General features: G+C 35.8%; 1 protein-coding gene across 2 annotated transcripts in view; it reads right to left on the bottom strand.

Annotated features, from left to right (window-relative positions):
• LOC126965398 (juvenile hormone acid O-methyltransferase) overlaps positions 1-24,065 on the bottom strand; it is a 42,238-nt gene that overhangs the window by 14,766 nt on the left and 3,407 nt on the right. Inside the window, exon 1 of one of the 2 annotated variants that reach the window (XM_050808998.1) lies at positions 1,536-1,713. The exons of the other annotated variant lie outside the window; for it this stretch is intronic. The gene's annotated coding sequence lies outside the window, so the exon portion shown is untranslated. Of the gene's footprint in view, positions 1-1,535; positions 1,714-24,065 lie in introns of those variants that run through there. 2 annotated transcript variants of the gene reach the window in all.

Consider the following 24,065-nt stretch of genomic DNA (forward strand, 5'->3'; position numbering starts at 1 on the left):
TTAAACATTTTTTATGAATATTTTTTGCTTACGTAATAAGTTACTATATTACCTTTAATATTAATAAAATACTACATATATTTTTGAAATGTTTGAAGTCGGTACAAAGCTGAATGTAAAAGGAGGTAAGTGCCAACACTCGCCACGCGTGACTTTGAGCGATAACAAAATAACCCAAGCGACATAAATCCTATCAAATCAAGCCGGTTTTTTTTAACGTAGTTTTTTTTATTTGTTTTGACCGGTCAGCGAGCGTGTACTCGCCAAGACTTAGTATATGACGTCATAAATCTTTTGATCCCCCCTGTTTCCCCCCTGTTGGGTGGGCCCTTAGCATATTAAATGTGACCATTATTATTATTATTATATTCTTAGAAATTAGAAAAGGTGAATTAATACATCCAAAATAGGCATAGACCCAGGGGCGTACATATCATATAGGTATTTAGGCAGTGCCTATCTCGTTAAGAACCTATAAATATAGCACTTGTGTTAAAGTTAATTTTGTTAAATTTGCATCCGTTATTTTATTACCTAACTTCTATTGAACAGCCACTCATAAAATTTTCCTTACACTAGATACTAAATACCTACGGTAAGCAATCTTTACGTATTCCAAAGCTCAACTATGACTAGTAAGCTTCACAGTGCCTACCTTGCTAGAAAACCAATGCACGCCCCTGCATAGACCCCATACCTACCACTACGGACTTTTCTCTACACCTATAAAAAAGAGAAACAATCCCACCATACATTGTTTTAACCTATAGTCCGACAACTTCGTGCGCGACCGTCCCATGGGGCGACAGACGGTGGCGGGGAAGGGGTAGCGGGTGGTATTGCGGGGAAGTCAACGCGCAAGTTGTAACGCGTGATACTGCCGTATGTACATCGTCAGACTATTTTCTTATAGTTTTATTAACAACGGAATGATAGAATTCAAAATTTAGTTTGACAGACGGTTGACATATTGCATGCAAACCACTGACCTGTATAAATACCACTGGACAGGCTGTTCCTTAAGTTTTGCCTATTTGAAGCGCCACTCACGAGTGTCCAGAGAACTAATTTTGACGTATAATACAAATGGCTGAGAAGGAACGTACAATACTCTGATGTATTTTTGCATTTTGAATAATTTCATTCGTTTTCCGTGTTATATATTTATATTTCAAGAATCAACGTAATAAAGTATACATTTTTTTTTGTAAATAGTTTCCCTCCACCAATCGATGTTTGCTGAGGTTGTCATCACTAGTTTTAGTACGGCAGACTCTCGCTACATGGCCAACAGCGCCAAAATTGCGAATATCAAACAGGCACAAAAGTACTTTGACAGCCGCCAGTCCAGTGGTATATAGTAGAGGTCAGTGATGCAAACTTTACAGACAGTCCAGATCTAGTCAACTTAATATTGGCGTGGTATTGTTGTACTGCCCCAATTTGTTTCGTATGTATATCGTCGAGCTACTAACTTAAAATTTAATTTAAATCATTTAAAGGATCAAAAACAGTGAAAGCGTATCGCAACTCACTCAGTATACGCTATATAACAGGCAATGCACTGCAGGCTGCGACCGTTTGCAATGTCACCCCACGAGGGTCAACCGCCCTGCATCCCAGGGTTGTACAGAGAAAGGTCTGGAGAAATTTTACACCACTTTTTAATGAATACTTTCACGCCATGCTTAAGAAACCTGCACGAAATTTTTTAAACCATCAAATTAATATTTATAACAATATAAGTAACGTTTCGTATAACGCAGAATTAAATTGATTTTGTGTTTTTATCTCAAAAATATGTCAAATTAGATCGATTCAATTCCATAGAGAAAAAAGAGTTGCTATTGTCATGAAGATTGCATGACGTAGGTAATAATTTAATAAAATTGAAATTGTGTAGACAGCGTTCATTTTTATACGCTTTTTATTAGCTTCACCTGTATGTATGTTTGTTTGTAACCGACTCATTTGAGCGCGATTTTGACCCACTTTAAACGGCCAGATTGCGTTCAAACTTTTTAAATTTATCGATGACCGACGACAATATATTAATTTGATAAAATTATTCAATTTTTCAATTTGCAAAATAAGATTTTTCGTTAATTTATATAATTTTCTTCTATCGTCGATAAGGCAGGAAATGATGTTCATTTTAAATTTAAACACTTATGTTTAACCGATTTATCTAATATTAGGAAATATTAGAATGACAATGAGAATTTTTAATATAGTTAAAAAAAACTATAAAAACACACTTTTAGAAAATATTTTCTATTTTAGTTCATTTTTCTATAAAAGGCAAGTTATTTAAGTTTACTATTATTTTGAAGAAAGAACGCAAGTTACGCCTAATTACACTCTTTTACTTACTAGATACACGTAACGTACAAAAATTTAATTTGAATGACTTTTAAAGGCACAGAATAACTTACTACGCATAAATGAATGTTGCATTAAAATCATATTAACCTCTCATAAGGTGAAAGTCTGCGCATAAAGTAGCACGTAGTAAAAAAAAACCTATTTTTTTTCATAAAACTTGATAAAATCATTAACATCATATTGAAAGGGATGTGTCTTGTTAAGATAATAATAATAATAAAAGCCTTTGCTAAAAATCTATAAATAGGTGCAGTTACATTACTAATCTTAAATCTACTATTTTAATTTGATTATATAAAAGTACTTATGTAATAATTTAGTATATAAGACATCGGTTTCTAGATTCTTCTGCTTTTCAGCATAGGCCTCCCTAAGTGTTCACCACAAAGATCTTTCCTGCTGCCGAATTCCACCTTCGCACGACACGCCACAAATTAGAATATCATCCCCACCATCTGGATGTGTGGCGGTCCTCCACAGTGCGGTTTTCAAGGAGCTTTCTTCCACGTACTACAAAGCTGTGGAATGAGCTTCCTTGTGCGGTGTTTCCGGGACGATACGACATGGGTACCTTCAAAAAAAGCGCGTACACCTCCCTTGAAGGCCGGCAACGCTCTTGTGATTCCTCTGGTGTTGCAAGAGAATGTGGGCGGCAGTGATCACTTAACACCAGGTGACCCGTACGCTCGTTTGTCCTCCATAAAATCCAATATTCCATAAAAAAAAGATCTATCTCTTGCTGTCCTCATCCAAGTCGCGCCTGCCCCCTTTTGAAGCCTTGTTAAGATAATTTACACGTAAATAGAGACTCTTGCTGCTAGACAACCGATGAAAACAGGCCAGGTTTATTACTTCAGTGTGAATGACAAGAAACGGCTTACACTTTGCGATTTGTATGTCTCTTTGTAGTGGTAGGTTAGGTTTCTACTGGTAGACCAAAGCAGAGATGGGCAGATGACATCGTGCAGTCGGTGGGGAGAAACTGGATCGATCAGGCCAAGGATATGGAAAAATGGAAAAATGTTGGGGGAGGCCATAAAAATGGGGTCCATAACCAAAATTATATAGAATAAATAATTAAACTGGTCACTTTAAATAAAATTAACACAAGATTTTAAGAACTTTAAATTACTAACATTTGATTCTATATTATGGGTTATGGAATAAATTTCTTATTACATTATACATACAAATATACAAATATTTATTTATTACAGCAAAATACAAAATACAATCAGTGTTGGGGTCTCCTTTTAAGCAAAGAGTTGCCTGTAGTAGGAGGCGCCGCTCTTCCATGGCAAAAACATAATAATAAGGTGTAATAATAAACAAGTTAATTAACTAAGGCAAAGAAATCTACTAACAAAAATAACATACTAAGAAATGATTTATTTGTAATCTATACTTAATGTGCTGTGTGTGTGTGTATTAGTGTGTGATTGTATGTATTGGTGAGTGTGTGTGTGTGTGTTAGTTTGAAAGAAAACTTAAAGATTTAGTACCTAACTATAATAATTATATTATTATGTCCCTTAGTAGCGTGCGTGCAATGCTCAAATAGAGTTTTACTAAACTCTATTTTGTAGAGCACTCAACCTCAATTTTTTTAGACGTTTTCACAACTGTCACAGTCTATCTAGGTTCTAGACGTTAATAAATGATCTAAGGTGCCTTGAACACACTACATCTCCGGATCACTTTGCATGGTTTCATTTAATAGATAGTCCTCAATGTGAATGCGGACATGACTTTGGAGATTTGGATCACTTATTTTTTATCCTACCCTCAATATGGCCGAAGTTAATATTTGTTATTTATTTTTTTTTAAATTAATATACAAACTTACGTACACTGCAATAATAAATATTTTATTTAACACAATAAAGTGTGGGTGTAATGTAATGTACGCACGCAAGAAGTTATACTTCTTTGGCATACCTACCTATTAAGACAAAAATCTTTAAAAAAATACAGGTTGCTCTCTGAGAGTATTTTAATATTTTGGAATGGTTAGGGAATAATTTCGTACGAATTGCTTTATTTATCAGTACTAGCATTTACGTGGTAAACTACAGTGTTCAATTATTGTGCTATCGTACACAAAAATGACCAATGACGACGAAGTCTTGATGAGATATCCGTGTGGCTGCGCGACTGGCGCATAAAAGCGAAAGAGTCCAAATCTGCTCATATGACCTTCACACTTAGACATGGCTCATGCCCTCCAGTAAAATTGAATAACATTGAAATACCACAATGCGAGGAAGTGCGATATTTGGGTATACTCATGGATAGAAGACTGACATGGAAAAACCATATTTTCAATAAAAGAAAAGCACTTGGCATACAACTCAGAAAGATGTACTGGCTAATGTCACGGCACTCAAAATTGTCTCTCTGTAATAAATTACTCCTATATAAAAGTATCTTAAAGCCTATGTGGTCCTACGGAATTGAGTTGTGGGGAACTGCATCAAATTCAAACCTGGAAATACTCCAACGCTTTCAGTCTAAAATGCTGCGGATCATAACAAATTCATCTTGGTATATCGCCAACATCCAACTTCACCGCGACCTGAAAGTACCAATGGTCAAACAGGAGATACTTAATAAACTCAAGTCTTATGCAAAACGTATTAAAGCCCACCCAAACGCACTCGCCTGCAATTTGATGAGTAGAAGTTGTTTCAACAGACTAAAGAGAAAAGCCCCTGAAGACCTCAATATTGTATAAGATATTGGCATTAAAAAAATGGATTGGTCACTGGACTAATACCATTCCAAGACTAATTTGAACTGTGTAACCTCTAGCCAAATGCCAAGTGATAAGGCAGATTGCAAGATAGTCAATATTAAAAAAAATCAACTACTGTCTTACGAATTTTCGATCAGGTCACGTGTCCTGATGCGAATTTAAAGTGCTCAACGCCAAACTCAAAATATGTCACGAAAATTAGACACCCTGACGTTAGCTGGTCAACTAGACAATTTACACCATACTTCAGCTACCAAGCCTCTAGTAACTCAAATGTATGCTGAACCACAACCAATGGATGAGGATTAAATATTTTTAATATTAGTTATTAAAAAATATTAATTATTAAATATACAAGTTTTAAATTTAAAAAAAATCTCTCTAATTGTATAACTCGATTATTCGGTATAATAATATTTTCATTGGTTGTATTTAATAATCTTCTTTAATAGAATTTTGTTTTTTCTACAAACGTAAAATAGCACGAGGAATAATTTTTTTATGGATTTTGTTTTATTATTTCAAAAAAGAATACCTTCTCTCACTTTTTAATCTGAGCAAAGTAAGGGTGAAGTTAAAGTGATAATTTTGAATTAGGGCGAACTAATCAAAATATTGGTAGTACGAAGTAATTGTGCAGAGGTTTTTTTATAAATGTGCTCTATGGTAGAGCATAGGTTATTAGCCTTTAGCGCAATATCCATTAAATTGTTTAACAACCTATCATATTTCTTTGGTACATTAAACTTGACCTCCCAACTAACCTTGATGATGAAATCTCTAAGAGAAAGTCAGTAAAAAAGTTAAACCGGCCTGAGCCATTTGAAAACAACTTGCATATCACTGTATTACAAAATAACTTATCAAAGTACTCAGTATTTGAATAGAAAGCAGAACGCATGGGATAACAACATTCTTGTTTATTTCGTAAGGTTTATCAACCAGCTTCAATGATTGAGGTAGGTTAGTGTTTATCATGCACTATGTTTCTGTAATCAACTTAATTCATGTAGGGATAGGTTTTATTCAAATTACCAAGGCTGTATATAATATTAAGGCAAGTCTGTCTGTTAATAATAATTATTAATAAAAGCCTTCATTAACAATCTATATATATTAGTTATATTTTATCTTAATTTTACTGTTATACTTAAGATAAATAAATGAATGTCATAATTTTCGTGTGTGTCTTCTACCGCATTTATCACGGTGAGTGTTCCGAAGAGCTGTGTAACCTGATTCCTGCCGCCGAATTCCAACTTCGCACAACACGCCACAAGTTAGGATATCATGCCCACCATCTGGATGTGTGGCGGTCCTCCACTGTGCGGTTTTCAAGGAGCTTTCTTCCACGTACTACAAAGCTGTGAAATGAGTTCCTTGTGCAGTGTTTCCGGGACGATATGACATGGGTACCTTTAAAAAAGCGCGTACACCTTCCTTAAAGGCCAGCAACGCTCTTGTGATTCCTATGGTGTTGCAAGAGAGTGTGGGCGGCGGTGATCACTTAACACCAGGTGACCCGTACGCTCGTTTGTCCTCCTATTTCATAAAAAAAATCGTGTTATACACCGGTTTCTTGATTGTCTACTTTTCCAGCGTAGGCCTCCCCAAGTATTCTTTACGAAGATCTATCTCTTGCTTTCCTTATCCAAGTCGCTCCTGCAACCTTTTTAATACCAGCTTTTCATCTTCGTTGCCGTCTTCTTTTATTTCTCTTTTTATATCTAGGCCATCATTTTGTAACTATTTGAGTCCATTTCTCTGTCTTACTTCTTATCATATTGTGTCCAGCTCAATCTCCATTTTAATTGTGTGATTCGTTATTTTATTTTTCTGATATCGGTTCGTTTTCTTATTGTTACTAATCTAATTTCTTCATATAGTTTTATGTAAAGTATACCTTTTTCTATTCTGTCTTAACAAGTTTCGAGCGCTTTGATATTTCTCCTATTATATCAATATAACTCTGGAGCAACATTGTGGTTTTAATCCATTCTAAAACCCTTATTCAAGCCTTCAACAGTTAAACTTACGCATTCTAACCAGGGCCCTAACGTGGCACTGCATAAGCAAACACCTGACTCTGTTAAGCCGTAGATTCTGTAAAATAACAGATGAAACTCCGTTACATATCCTTTCTAAATGTGGTCCTCTAATGCGTAAACGTAGCATCTCTTAGGGAAGACCTTAACCAATTGAGATATGTCAGCTCACTGCAAAAGATATAATAAGAATCAATCTTAGCAGTGTGCTAAAGTTAACAGTGGCTATTACATTAGATCACTTTGGTCGCAGTGAAACAGGTCTGTCTTGAACTGTGCTAAATCCGCTTTACCAACCAAAACCATAATCGTGTTTTTCATGACATCATTTAGAGCCCAATATCTCTTCCATCCTATATTTATTCTACTGTCTATTTCTTTTGCAGTGAGATCTGTAGGAGATATTGTTTGTATATTCTCTTGCATAATATTCAAATTCAGTGGCGTTGTTATGTTTAAAGGAACTTTGACGTAATTATTCATCACGTTTCTTTTCCCTGTTTTCATTGATAGTCAATCCTCTTCAGTTTTATGTATAAGTTAAGTCTTAGATTGTCAGCGAATCTTAGGTGGTTTAGTAATACCTCACCAGTAATTTTTTACCAATTTTATTCCTATCGAGCTTTCGGAATACGTGTTCTTGGGTCGTTGAGAAAAGTTTGGGTTATAAACACCTTATCTGACTCCTCTTCTAATGAGGAAGTCATCTCCTACCTGTTCTGTCCATGGGCGGCTGCCTAACCACTTCCACCACCTAAGCCTCTTGCCATTTTGACCACTTTATATAAAAAAATACAACCGTACTCTAATAAGCCCTCCTTTCATTACTATAGTTTCGTGCATAATATGGAAGAAGTATCTCTGTTTACGTAGATAAGCATCTATTTTTTTTTATGAAAATAAGGCACGAGACGAGCAAGACGTTCAGCTGACGGTGTTTGATACGCCCTGCCCATAACAATGCAGTGCCGCTCAGGATTCTTGAAAGAACCAAAAATTCTGAGCAGCACTACAATAATTGCACTCGTCACCTTGAGACGCAAGATGTTAAGTCTCATTTGCCCAGTAATTTCACTAGCTACGGCGCCCTTCAGACCGAAACACAGTTATGTTTACACATTACAGCTTCATGGCAGTAATAGGCGCCATTGTGGTACCCATAATCTAGCCTGCATCCTGTGCAAAGCAGCCTCCCAGTGGTAGGTATTTCTACTCTGTGGTAAAATATTATACGAATATAATTTCCAACAAATTCCAATATAAAGTATACTTGTAGAAAGTGAAGCAAGTAACTAAGTAGGTATCAGAAAATTCGCTTTCATAAGAATTTTTATTAATTCTATTTCAATTGCCTAACTATCACGAACAATTATTTGAATTTGCAAATGTTATTTAAATGTAGCTTCTTATCTTTCAAGTGATAATGCAATAATTGCATTCAGTACCTAATCGACGGTCGCTGAATTGAATTATTGCAAAAAAATAATTGTACTTTCATCCTCTCTCAACCTGTTGCTTGTAAGTGCGTTGCCCCTGGCACATTATTACCAAAAATATTTATTCGTCTGCTATCTTTATCACACTTGTATTAAAACTGGTATGAGTGACAGAGAAAACAAAACGTTATAAATTGTTTAGGCATTGCGCCCAATTTGGTTACTGATTACGCAACAATTCAAACCTTAAGGCAGGTTATAATAAATGAATCATCAAATGCATACAGTCTGTATTAAAAAAATATATATATTGTGCAACAAACGCACCGGAAATTATGGTTGTGGGACTTTTTCTTACCTACCTACTTACTTGTCTTTGTTGCTTCCTATTTATTCCACTTTAAGTACGTCATGAAGTAAATATTTCGAATTCGATAATTTTAAATGAAATGTATCATATTGGGTTATTATATTTATTATTAAATTTATTTATTAGTAATTCCGTTCTCGATTTTGGAAACACTGCCATCTGTGAATTGTTATATGTACTAAGTACTGGGCCACTGCGCCGAATCGTTAGTGAATGTAAAATGTTGGACTTTACTAGTGAGTAGAGAGATAGAGAGTAGTAGAGCTTCTATAGTCTTCCTAAAGAGGGCGCTTTTAAGCAAAATGTCTTCCACACTGTAAATAATAATAAACCGATTTTGGTATGGTTTTTTTTAAATAAATTTTTCGTCTTTTGTTTCATAGTTTCATAAAGGAAACTTATTCCTGTATTCTATAAGTGCATGAAATCTCAAGACATCTATAATAATACTCGGTTTTATGTGCCGTTATTTGGAAATTAAAGAAGTTTCTCAAAATAATTTCCTAAAAAACCTAAAATTAGAAAGGTCAACATTTATGAATAGAATAATATCTAAGAAAATAATCTTACGCGCTCCGCTTACACGTACGTTTGTACGTCAAGATAGAGCCTCTTGCTGCTAGACAACCGTTGAAAACAGGCCAGGTTTATTACTTTAGTGTGCGTGCCAAGCTTGCGTAGAAGTTCAATCATTGCATGAATTATTTCGTTTTACCCTGTGCTTGTAATGAAATAATGTCACAAGAGAACTGACAAACAGCGTGTCAAAATTTAACTCATATAATAATTATTCCTGGAGAAATAAAATTTGAAATTAAACATACTAACGGACACGAATCGAAATAAAAACTATCTTATCCCTCAAGTTCAAACTGCACACTGCTTAATTTGATTTAAATCGGTTCAGTAGTTTAGGGAGGGGGAGTATCATAAATATTGCAGGTGTAGGTAATATTTTACTGAAAGAAGTCTTTATTTTATTAAAAAAACAATTTAAACTGTATTCATAGATTTTAAAATGATTGCCTGATTGAACCGGGAATCGAACATGATAGTGTCAGTTGTATGTACTTACGGCAATTTCAGCTTTCTATTTTTCTGATCAAAATGTTACATTATATGTTAAAATTCATGGTGTTCGTTTTATTTCTGATGTTATGCAGCAGAATATAAGCCTTATGATGAGCAGGGGCGTGCATTGGTTTTCCAGCGCGGTAGGCATTATCGGAACTGCCTACTATAGGTATTTAGTATATCGCTTAACGAAAAACTTACTGGTTGGGTGTTCAATAGAAGTTCGATTATAGAATAAAAGAACTAAATTTATCTGAATTAACTTGGAATCTAGTGTAGGTATATTATTTAGACTCTAAATATGGTAGGTACCTAGGTAGGCTATGACTATCCAATATATATATATGCCAATGCATATATGGAATGCACGCCCCTGATGATGAGGCTTTTCGATCGGTATGTTCAAGCTATTTTTCATATTTTTTTCTCGTGTAGTGGGTTTAATACCCGGTTTATAAATATTATTTGAAAAATCTATGAACTCTCTCATTCATAGACTTACAATATATTATCGTTTAGACAAAGGGTGTGAGAGAGAATAAAGTCCTAACGATGATAGAGCGAGATAGAAAAGGAAAGCGAATCTAATTGTATTGTTACTGTAGCCGGGTTTGATTGCCAAGTTGGCAACAGTCAACCACGATTGACATATAAAACTCCTAAGGCCGACTTTAACATAGATTGCGGAATGTGTTGCACCATCGTATCCCTAGGCATAGTTAAAGTTAAAAATTGAAATATCATGTTAATATCTAATATTTATTTGAAACTTTTGAGAAGTCGTTATTTAGCTATTTAACATTAACCTTAGGTTAAGAATTAGTCTACGCTGCGCTCTAACTAGATTTAGACATTTCAAAAGGTATGCCTCAGACCTGAGAAGAACGGGCGCAAAAAACTCAACGGGCTTTTTTTATAGTAATTGTTACAATGTTAAAGCACAATAAAATTTATTATTTAATAGCCTGTGGGCGATCGCTCAATTCCCAATTAGTTGTATCATTAAGAAAGTCATTTATGTGATAGCAACCTTTGGGATTTCGTAATACATTTGTTTTGAACATTATCTGGAAGCTTGTACAAAAGCATATACAACGCCCCACAAAAGACCTACTAACTCGATTGAGTCGAGTAGGAGGCATTATAAGTGTACCTCGGATCTTTACTTTCAGACAAAGGATGGAGTGAACTCGATAATCAGAAGACGAATTCAAATAGTCAAAGGCGTGATGAGTAAATTGATCGAAAATTTGGCAAAGCAAGAAGATCTCTATTACAACCAAAAGACCCGTGAATACTTTAGTCTTCTCAACCTTTCTCTATGGATCTGAAACGTGGACGATCCGAGCGGGAAAAGAGGAAAAGGATTGACGCGTTTGAGATGTGGTGTTGGAGAAGGATGCTTCGCACACCGTGGATGGACAAGAGAACAAACAAGTATATCCTGGAGCAGATTGTCCACAAAGCTATCAAAAGATCCTGATGTATTTTGGCTACATTGCGCGACGCCGTATGTTGGCCATAAGTTGGACCCACAAGGTCACAAATGTGGAAGTTCTGCGCTGCGTCAATCAAAAACGCGAACTAATGCGTATCAAGATGAGGAAAGTCGCAATTTTGGGGCACGTGCTTAGGCACGAGAGGTACAAACTCCTACAACTCATCTTGATGGGAAAAGTTGCCGGAAGAAGAGGCGTAGGTCTTGGCTGCGCAACATCCGAGAGTAGACTGGCATTGCGAGTGCAGCAGAACTATTTCGCCTCGCGAAGGACAAACAATTAAAACTACCAAGCTGACCGCCAACCTTCGCTAGTCGGAGAGGCACGCGAAGAAGAAGAAGCCTGACGCCTTCTCAGTAATATAGACCAACTGATAGTCTTAGGAGGGACGGAGGGCAAAAGACCACGCGGACGATCACCTAGAAGATGGTCAGACCAGATCAAGACACTCACCACTTACTACCGCAATAAGGAAGGCCCAGGACCAAAAGGAGTGGAAGGCTTTAGTGACCAACTTACGAAAATTTGACAATTCTGCTTAATATTATATTTTTACTAACAGTGATCAAAAGCTCAATCCTTTAGGATAATCAAATCAAAATCATCAATCCTTATTCAGGCAGGTCAAGGAAATGACTTTTCTTTTTATATCCGCCTCCTTTGAGGGTTGAGCTTTAATAAGAAGAAGTGGCAAGAAACTCTTTGTGACAATCACTCACTCACAAATCATTTCAGTTACAATATATGTAAAGTGATGCAGCAATAATACTCAAACTACAAATACTCAAAAAAAAAAACGTAAATTAATTCGTAAAAACAAGAGCTATTGAGTAGGTACATTCACGGCCGACTCCTACTGTATCAACAAAAATACTAGGCCATGGTACAGTAGATGTATCAAATATCGATCCACACACACCGTAAATAAATAAAGATATTTAGCGACCATTTTATTAGAAATTATAAAAAATATAATTTTTAATTTTAAAACCATGAGGTAGAGTTTCCGGCTACAGGATCATCCTGCCACCGCAAGTAGCGCCCGTTTACGAGCATGACGCATGGGCCAGCCATCGCCTCCCTCATTTTAGGGAAGGGAACGTCCCGTCCCACGTCGCCGCCACAAGCAGTGACATTTAAGCGAGCATGATGAGAACTGTCACAGGAACTCAACCAAATAACAAAAAACAAGTTTAAGACGTATTAATGAGTTTGATGAAAAAGAAATTGAGTTTCAGTTCTAAGTATTGATTCATTATTGTATTATTATTATATTATTTATTACTATCCCCTAAAATTGATTGATTTTTTTTCTATTTTTGTGTGAAAATCTTAATGCGGTTCACAGAATACATCTACTTACCAAGCTCCAACAGTATGGTTCTTATAGTTTCGAAAAAAAGTGGCTATGACATACGGACGGACAGACAGGTAAACAGGCATGACGAATCTGTAAGGGTTCCGCTTTTTTATGGCTATGGAACCCTAAAATCAGATATAAATAGATAAATTAATTTCACAAATCATTAAAAGCTACAATGTCACTCCTACTTTTAAATTTATTGCATAATTGTTGTACAATTTATCAGTCACCATCTCGGGAGTAATATAAAAAATTTTGTTTGCATTGCGAAGGAAAAAGAGATGATAAAAGTTAAAATGAAAAAAAGAAGTTACGAAATTAATATTCGGTCACACAAACACAGAAGGCTCATTTCTATTCGCCTGAAATATTATTTACTCACACACACAAACGTCTCGTTCGAAAGAAAAGTGTGCAAAAAGGTTTCATAAGAATAAGCAGGACGGAATACGGATCTTATTTTTCTCGTGGTCCTTTTCAGTCCCTCTTGGGGGTAATGGAGGGGGGGCTCCAAGGTAGGAGGGGGGTACGCCACCCACTGCAATAATACTGCGTCACTATTTTGCGCCATTACCACTCACACTTGCCTCCTATGCTAGCAGTGTTGCAAGACCGATAAATAGGTTTTGCTTAAATTATCTATAATTAAAATTTCTTTTCTTCAACATCACATACTAATATATTTTAATTACTCTATTATTCAGTATGCAGTATATTATTGATAAACGGAAACAAACACATTTAAATATTATATCTATCTATTTTTAAGTGGATTAAATAATATTTTTTATGGAACAGGAGCACAAACGGAGCAGATGTTAAGTGATCACCGCAGCCCACATTCGGAACAACACCAGAGGAATCACAGGAGCGTTGCCAGCCTTTAAAGAAGGTATAAAGTGAAGAACGCATTTTTTTTTAAAGTAACCATGTATCGTCTTGAAAACATTCCACAAGGAAGCTCATTCCATAGCTTTGTTATACGTGGAAAATTTGAATTTGAATTTGATAATCTATTTTGTGTCGTGTGAAGGTGAAAATCGGCGGTAGGAATAACTGAATTTTATATAACCTAATTATTTATTATAATGCGGGTTTTAGGCCATGAAATTGGATAACTGTTACATTTGTTAACTGGATGGATTTTTGTTTTTTTACGCCAAAGAAGTATAACTTTGGTGTACGTACATAAGTATACATGGAAGAGGGGGACCATCACCTTTTTTGGAAAGTAGGTACGATCGTTCCATAGTTCAATTGTATATGGAAGAATTTTCCTTGAATACAACGCTGATATGATGAACTACGAATACATGACTATCGATATTTTGTATGTTATCTTGAGTGTAAATAAGTAAGAGTAAGACACACGAGAGTGAATCTCGTGGCAGAATTTGGTGAGTCAGGATCTGCTGAGGATGCCTCGTATATACGCGAATTCATTGATCACCAATATTAGGGGTATTTACACTCAAGATTACTCAAAAAATTTAAATAATCATGGATTTCCGCAAAATAACGCAAAATTCAATGAAAAAAAAATATTGCGTGCGTACAAAGAACACATGTCAGAATTGAAACCTGCATTGTGCATGAACCTCAAAACTGCATATGAAGTCCTAGTATGTGTTACTAGGATGATACACCGCTGTGCCGATACCGCTATGAAAGACATTACTATCACCGCTACCATATTTATGTTCTCCTGGTGTCTATGTTGTAATTCCTCGTACGCATGACGTTAGAATATAGGTACAGTCGCGTCATACATAAGACAATCTCTTCTTCAATTGTGATCGCCTGGTACGAGTACCAAAACAATGTATAATGCTTCTTATGTCATTTTGTACCACGTTAAATCAAAATCACTTTATTCATGTAGGTATGTCACGAAAATGACACGTATGAATGTCAAAAAAAAATCTTATTAATTCTCTGCTACTTCGTAAAGGTTGAGGCTAATGAGAAGAAGTAGCAAGAAACTCATTGCCACTCTTTTAAATCAAGATTTACATTTTCATCGTTTTACAAATCATTTCAATTACAATATAATATGTAAATAAAACTTAAAATTGTGTCTTTTAACTGTCGAATAGAAGTTTTCACTTACAAATACATAACTAGTAAACACAATGTATTTTCGATCAATATTCATGGTTTAATTCACATACTTGATTGGACGCTAGCAACTGTAATTTAAGCATCAAATCAGCCATTATTACATGACGTTCGAGCCTGTTCAATTAATTTTCATTGGCATTTGTGTGGAATGCGTTTAACATCCAAATTTGGAATAAGGCAATGTGAATGTGATTAACATCTCATTTAATGTCATAACAGACGATCAAGCTCACACAATGTTAATAGAATTATTACTATCAAATATAATTTGACAAGAATTTTTTTATGAACGATGCGGGGCTCGAACCCACGACCTCTGGCGTTCCGTGCCAGTACTCTCCCAACTAACCTAACCGTTCGAGTGGGAGAGCCCCGCATAGTTCATAAAATTTTGTTTTCAAATTTAATTTGTGTTTTTATCCTAGAAGTGAGGGTTATCACTTTAAAAACAAAGCAAATTGTTAAGCATTATTACTATCAAATATTCAGGGTAGGATTTAACATCACTAATTCAACGTTAAAAACTACTTTGAAAAAGTATGCTTCAGACCTGAGAAGAACGGACGCCAGAAATTCAGCGGGCTTCTATTTTTCAAAAAAATATAGTTAGAATGTTATATCGTTTAATTCAATTTATTATTTTATAGCCTGAGGGCGGTCGCTCTATTTCCAATCTGTAGTATCATTAAAAAAGTCCTTTTTTAATAATTATTTTAAATTTCGAACACACTTCTTTTGTAAGTTTTCTGGAATCATAACGTAAATTAACGTAATAATATTTCGACTACTAGACTAGCTCGACATAACCGAATAGTAGGCATAACAAGTCTATGTTTGTTCCCATAAATATAACGCTCTTCATTGGTATGTCTAACGAGGTGTATGTTATGATAATTTTGTACTTTCATGATTTGTTTAGTCACTAACTCAAATGTAACGCAATGTATGAATAATTATCATACGATACCTATCTTATCTGAACTAAAGAGAAAATATTTTATTATTTGTATGTTGCATCTCATTTACCCATTAATTTCACTAGCTACGACGCCATTCAGACCGAAACACAATAATGCTTACATATTACTGCTTCACGGTAGAAAAAGGCGCCGGAGATATAATGGAGTCACTGAAAGCGGCAATCAGGAATCCAATTAAGGACTCCGTAATATTTGTGAAACAATATTGAAAACTGTCGACGGACAAAAGCTTCAACTAGCAAACAATGTTAAGCTTTAATAAAACTCCCTGAATAGTTATACATAAGCAGACTGGAAATGTAACTATCTGCTCACAGGACGCCTAAACATACCGCCGCAGATATAGGCTTGGAGACAAAGTATTTACCACCCGATGCGATAAAACAATCGCTCGCCGTTGCATCGATTACATGGCTGGCTGCACGAGCGCTTAATGAAATTGTACGTTTCTGTAAGCAATGGATTGTTTACAAGGCGTAACTTTCAGTGGCAGCGGTTTGGAGGTATCCAGTGTGCTGAGGTGGGAGTGAGGCGACGGTCCTTTGATTCTGGCGAGATTAAACGTGCAGCATACGGTGGCGCCTCTATCGATTGTTGTTGTAATTACAACGCTTCCTCGTCGAGTCGCAAATGAAATTGTTCCCTAGGCTATGAATGCAGTCGGCTACGTTTTGTTGCAGTAGCTCATCGATTGCATGCGTATTGTTGGGCTTCAGAAGATAAAAGGCATTAAAGGCATTTCTTTTGACAAAATTGTTTCCTTTAGAATTATTTTTGATGTCATTTCTAATATACTAGACACTACTACCGCTTCGGAAACAAATGGCGCTCTGAGTGAGACGAAGCGGCGCAAGAAACTCTCCCAGCATTCATTTTTTTTTGCACTCTTTTTGATCAAATATACAATATTGTACTGTCAGTGCTATTACTATAAAATAATCAGTATCTAGTCGCAGACTGTCGGTGGAGTAGTAAAATTAACGACAGAGCCACCTTTTAATAAAAAATTTAAACTTATTTATAGAAAATGCCTGAACTATGGCTGGGACCTTATTATGAAAGCGTATACATTTATCCTTAAAGCTATTATGTATCTTATGAAGCCTACTACAATTAGTTACAAGAATATGTTGTAATAATGAAAATCACTATTAAGAGCGAAAAGGTGATTTAGCCCAATTTTAACAAACAAAATGACAGTATTTATGCTCAATGCGCTAAGGAAGCTTCCCAATTAGTCGACAGAGTGCAATGTGGGCACTATCCGACTTCAGTTATGGTTTGGTGGGGTATTAGCTATGGAGCAGTGACAGCCATACTTTAGTGAAAAAGTCATCAAAACCAATCTTGAGAAGGTAGTGTAGCCCTTAACAACACCATGTTCAATAACCAAGAATGATCCTACCAGGTAGACTTAGCGCCGGGTCATATAGCTCGGTCTACACAGTCTTAGTTGGAAACGATCGTTTCGGACTTCATCAGAGCTGAAGACAGGCATCGTCTAGTCCCAATCTTAATCCGCTAGATTATGATTTCTGGTCCTTTTTAGAGAGTACGGCTTGCTCTAAATGCAATAATATGGAGTCCCTAAGACAATCCATACGATTGACAGTGAAGAATTATCCCATGGAAAGAGTGCGTGTTTCTATTGATAATGGAGACCACATCGAAGAGGCTTTTTATATTTTAAATTGTTATATATGTATGTATTAAACTAACACACTGTAAAAGTAATAAATGTTATTTGCAATAGAATTTTTTATTGTTTCTTTGTGACAGTTTTTAAAGCAAGACTTGGTACTTAGATCATTGATAAGTCTTGATAGTGACAGCTGCGAAAACGTCGAAAAAACAGGGTTGTCAGTAAACCTTTATTTTAAGCAATTCACGTATACTAATAAAAAGTGACATATAAATCGCGAGTGTAGGACGTAGCTTGGCACGCACCCTAAAGTAATAAACCAGGCCTGTTATCATCGGTAGTCTAGCAGCAAGAGGCTCTATCTAGATGTACAAATGATCTGAGATTTAACAAAAAATCTCTCAGTTTAACAAATACAGCATGAAATATCGAGTAAATATCCATTATGTACTTGAAGCCACCTCGAGAAGGTTCTACTCTGTAACGCGACTGCGCCGACTAAACAAAAGAACCACAAATCCACATTCGAATGTGGAAATACGAATAGGAACGCAGAGAGAAAATCCAATAAAACATTCGTAGCTGCAAACGTAGTCGTAGATACGTCTACGTGACGTAGCCACCTCCCGGTCACGCATGCGCACAACAATTGTACAGAACAAACGTACAGTTCCAATTTCAATTGTAGAAAAAATAACCAATTCGAAATGGAGAAGGCTTCGCGGCGACCAATGGGAGCGCTTACAGTCGTCATGCCGACTGTGTGGGCGGGGCGAATGATATCTAGCATTGGAATGTTCGTTGTATTTGTTTTGCCGGATCCGAAGGCTTTATTGCTCGGTGTTTGAGGCTCTTTCCCCTTGAGGAAAACAGCGATGGAAAGCTCCAAATTGTTTTGGGATGAGTCATTTCACATTATGTACCGGAGTTCCATTTCACAACTGTTTTCAATTTACTTGTGTATGTACATCTACATAAATAACAGAAAATAACAGTCAAACGTTAAATCCAATAAATAATATATCAAGATATGACCTCGTAGATGACAGTTATAAAAAGATGTATCTGTAAAGCTTCCGAAGCCATTAAGGAGTGTCTCTTTTCATTTGTATATAAGTATTGATTTTCCGATAGGAAAAAACGAAGGCAACGATCTATGCAGATCTGGAGTGCTCTCGGCACATCAGATGGCACCGGCGGGGCAGCCTCCGCAGACAATCGAACGGTGGGGAACCTCACCCCCCACGGGAGGTCGGGGAACCGTCACAGATTATGTTCGCTACAACAACAGAGGCTGTATATCGCCAATACAGTAATTTACACCTAAAGAGGGTATTTAAATTCAAATATTTTTATTCAAAAAAGAAAATAAAATCACTTTTTGAAAGTCAATAACCGCACGTTTTTCTCAGGTATGAAGCATACTATTTTGAATGGGTGGATTATAATTAAATAGCCTGAGTACCTTCGCTCCATTTTTAATAATAATTAAGAAAATAATTTATGTTATAGTAAGCTTAACCACAAAAACTTTATATATGTCGTTCCCTTGTAGTCGAGAGTCAAGAGCAAATATAGGATGTGTTCGACTTTATCAAAGGAGCAGTTTGGTGGTGCCATTTTCATAAGAACCTTGAAATTTGATTCTTTTTCTTCTTTACTCCGTTCTATCTCCCACTTTAGGTTGGGTCGGCTCTCCGAATCTCCCCTCACAACCCATAACATTCTGTTTAGGGTTGTCAGGGGAGATTTTGTTTATCAATGTGGCTGGTCATATATGTGTATGTAGGACATCCTTTCTTTTTCTCAGACAAGTTTAGGACTGTCTTCACTACATAGTCTTCATGTCTCATTATGTGACCTTACCACTTCAGACGGCTATAGGGTTGCGTACTTTATCAAGTTTTTAACCCCTCCTGAACTTAGCATTTTCATTTTGGCCATGTCAATCTTGTGCACATGGGTTTCTTTAACTGGCCAGCACTCTGTTCCGTAAAGGATTGCCAGTCTAACCGTCATTTTGTAGACATTTCCTTCTGTGCCGACCAAGCGCGTGTCACACACCATTCCGGTATACGACTGCCACTTTTGCAAGCCGTCATTTACTCTCTGAGATACGTCTTTCTCCACGCTGACATGCCCCATGATAAGTCAAATCAAATCTAAATCATTTTATTCATGTAAGTCACGGAAATGATACATATGAATGTCAAAAATATTTTTTTCTTATTGAATCTACTGCTACTTCGTAAAGGGTTGAGCTAATGAGAAAGTAAAGTAAGTAAGAAACTCAACACTCATCAACTCAAGAGTGACAAGGTATTTAAATTATGACATGAAATCTTCTACGTTTTTAAGCCTTAGACACTTATACCTTATTTAAAAATTATTGCGATATTGTTCATTGATGTTGATACAACGATTTTTATAAGCACTGCGTGATCAGTGTTGTGTGTATTCGCAGACGATGTCGCAGTTATCAGCACAGTAAATTATAATTTAAGAAAGTCATGATGAAGCAAATATCAAAAACTTACAACCTTAACCTTGTTTTAATATTGTTTCGTCTCTATCTTTCCTTTCAGGCAGTATTAATTCAAATCAAAACTTTTTACTAACGTAGATTTAAAAGAAATTATTTTTGCACGTCATACTTTAAAAAAAATACTTTACAAATATAAAATATAAATAAGAAGACTATCATTAGTATGTATAAATATTTTTATCATTAAAACAATCCTCAATTTTGTAGAAGCTCTTTTTCATAAGTCAATTATTTGATTTTTATTGAAGTAAGCGTTACTTTGAGGAAATCCATAATTATCTAAATGTTTTGAGTTTTCTTTAGTGTTAATTCCACCAATATTTGTCTTTAAACAATTCGACACATGTTTCGCCTCTACACGAGACATCCTCAGGAGATATTGACTCGCCAAACTCTGACACGAGTCTAAATTATTTGATTAAAAAAAATACGAAAGGATAGTACCCGTGAAAAAATGAATACAAAAATCTTAGATCATTTTTACGTCTGAATAGACTATGGCAGCTGTGAAAATGTCTGGAAAATTGAGGTTGACAATTTTGGGCAAGGCTGCGTGCCAGTAACACAAAGTGACGTCACACTAACACAATGAAATCGTGAGTGTAAGACGTAGCTTGTCACGCACACTAAAGTTATAAACCTGGCCTGTTTTTGTCGGTTATCTAGAAGTAAGAGGCTCTATCTAGACGTATAATTATATGAGATTTTTATCTGGCTTTTTTATAATATAATTATTATAATATATCGAAGTAAATATCGAGTTAATGAGTAAGATTTCTGTGAGCCACATCGTCTATGTCGTTATCGACCCGACGGCGGAGACTTCCCATTCTCGAAGTAAAACACGTTGGGATGGAAACCGCGGGATAAACCCTCCACCCACAGCCTCCCGATCTTTACGTTTCAGGAATAAATATTTCAGAGCGTGTGCTTCGGAAGTTAAAGTTATGTATCGCTACACTGGCGTGGTAACAATCCAAGAATGAGAAAACGGCGATACTTTCATGTAACTTGCACGTTGACTTATGCTTCAGTGTTCGCTTCTTAGGTACTTCGCAAGTTATTACGTCATTATAATGTTAGCGTGGGGCATTATTTGTAATGTTTATAATCCGTACAGGGCGATAAATGAAACGTTGGGAAGAAGAAGCGTGTTAACAGCTATAAAACTTAATTTATTTTTAACCCGATAATTATTTTTATGGTTTCATATGACAAAAATAACTTTTATCCTGCATCATAACTCTGTTACCCGCCTGTCATTGTTAACAGTCTATTTTTCTTCATGACAATAAAGGGCGAGATGAGCAGGACGTTGAGTTGATGGTAATTGATACGCCCTGCCGTACAATTGCGCTCGTCTCCTTGAGACATAAGATGTTAAGTCATTTGCCCAGTAATTTCACTAGCTACGGCGCCCTTCAGATCGAAACACAATAATGATTACACATTACTGCTTCACGGCGGAAATAGGCGCCGTTGTGGTACACTGGTAAAATCTTATCTGAAACCCGTGATTGAATGACCTTAAAATAGTATTCTGAAATTCTTTATCTGATCGGAATTTATTTATTAAACATTCTTACGAGAAAAATACACTTTTCTAATTAGCCTACCGAGTGTGAAAATATTACCTCTCGCTTGATATACCGGAGAAAAGAGCGAAACCCTTTAAAAATCCGACAAATATACATACTTCATTGATCCTTCCAGTCTACGATGAAGTATCAACTGGATTTGTCATGTGTTTATACCCGAAAGGGGCATTCAATCCGGACAAATCCAAAAGTTGTAGAACATGTTGGACTAGTTTGGCTTTTATCCGAGAATGTTAATTGTACCTTACTACTGATTTGGTTAAATAATATACTGATTATGATAATAATAATTAACATTATAACACATTATTTCTAATCTTTTGGAACTTTTTTCATGTATGAATGTGCTACTTCTATAAATTCATTTACAAATCAAGGAGTATTCACGTATGCAAGGATATGTTTTCTAATTTCCGTTCAATACGGCTTCATTTTGTTTTTTAAGATGAGTTTTATGCGACACTCAATTACCACAAACACTCAATAGCACATAAACTATATAAAGACTTTCTGACTATTAAAGAACTTCTTTCTGTCCGAGGTATATTTATCTTGCGTGTTATGACAAGCACGCATAAAGAGGTCTTGAATTTGCTTAATTATAAAAACCTACTAGATAGCCGTTCGTACAAGATTCCAACACCAACAATAAATACAACATTTGCAAGTAGATTTAGCCCATTCTTTCATACATATATATACAACAAGGTAAATTTAAAATGTTCTATTAAAAATTGCTCGGTCCATCAGGTCAAATTTAAAATACAGAGATGGTTACACACACTCACTTATGCAGACATGGAAGCTATTCTTAAATTGATAGGTTAGCATTCATATAATGTTAATACTTTGAAACATGATTGATTAATGTTAATACTTGTTACTTTAACATGATTGATCTGATACAGAGTGCACTTTTTGACCTTTCGGTTCATATTGTTAACCATAGAATGTAAATTGGTTGCCTACAGGCCAAGTGTAGGGACCAAATATGATGTAATATTATGTGATAAAGTGTCTGTATATAATAAATAAAATTAAATACTTAGCCACATAAATTAAAAAAAATACGTTTCAATTTTAATTGCGCCCCACCTAACAAAACAGAAACTTTGATAAAGACATGCTATAATATTGTCTTTGTTCTTTTTAAGCGTAACGTAAGCGTGTTATTATTCGCTTGTCACATCCAGGTACGTAGTTCATCCTTACTTCCAGTAAACACAGATGCAATAATAAGTATGAACAGAGCTAAAACTTATAATGTACTAGCTGACTCGACAGACGTTGTTCTGTAGAATATAAAAAAAATACTGTTTTATAGGAATTTGCCAATAATATTTCAAAACATCAAAAGAATTATTTCGTAAAAAATGCTCCCTATTGCCAAATGAAATTGTTTCACAGTGGAACTGTCAAACCGTGCGTCACTAAATTCTCTCATAGAATATATGTCCATACAAAACAAATGCTGCAAGTAAAAATAATTACGGGTCCCAAATCGAAATAAAAACTATCCCATCTCTCAAGGTGGACCAAACTGCACTCCACGAAGTAATCCCCATTAAAATCCGTTCATTAGTTAAGGAGTCCATCGCGGACAAACAACGTGTCACGTATATTATATATATTACGATTACGTAACGACAGGAAACGTGACAAGTTCGTTCCGTATTGAAATCCACGTGTTCTTGCAAAACTTTGATAAGCATTGTTTAATTCACTTAGGTCAGTGTTCAGCAATCGATAACAAAACATATGGAATCTATTACGGAGTCCTTTTTATATGTATATTAATGGCATTAATATGTATATGTATATAAAATTTCCGTATCCAGTTTAAGACCAGTGGGAGGCTCCTTTGCACAGGATGCCGGGTAGTTTATGGGTACCACAACGGTGCCTATTTCTACCGTGAAGCAGTAATGTGTAAGCTAACTGTGTGTCGGTCTGAAAGGCGCGGTCTGAAATTACTGGGCAAACGAGACTTAACATATGCTTATGTCTCAAGGTGACGAGTGCAATTGTAGTACCGCCCAGAATTTTTGGGTTTTTCAAGAAGTGGCACTGCATTGTAATGGGCAAGGCGTATCAATTTCCATCAGCTGAACGTCCTGCTCGTCCCTTATTTTCATAAAACAAAATAGAAATAGCAAGGCAATAAAAACTGTTTTAAAGGCAAGGGATTATATTGAAGATGAAGAGGTTTGACGTACAGTCTCTTGTTTATTGCGATTCACAACTCTCTGTGA

This window comes from Leptidea sinapis, chromosome 7 (genome assembly GCF_905404315.1).
Source record: "Leptidea sinapis chromosome 7, ilLepSina1.1, whole genome shotgun sequence".
NCBI lineage: Eukaryota > Metazoa > Arthropoda > Insecta > Lepidoptera > Pieridae > Leptidea > Leptidea sinapis.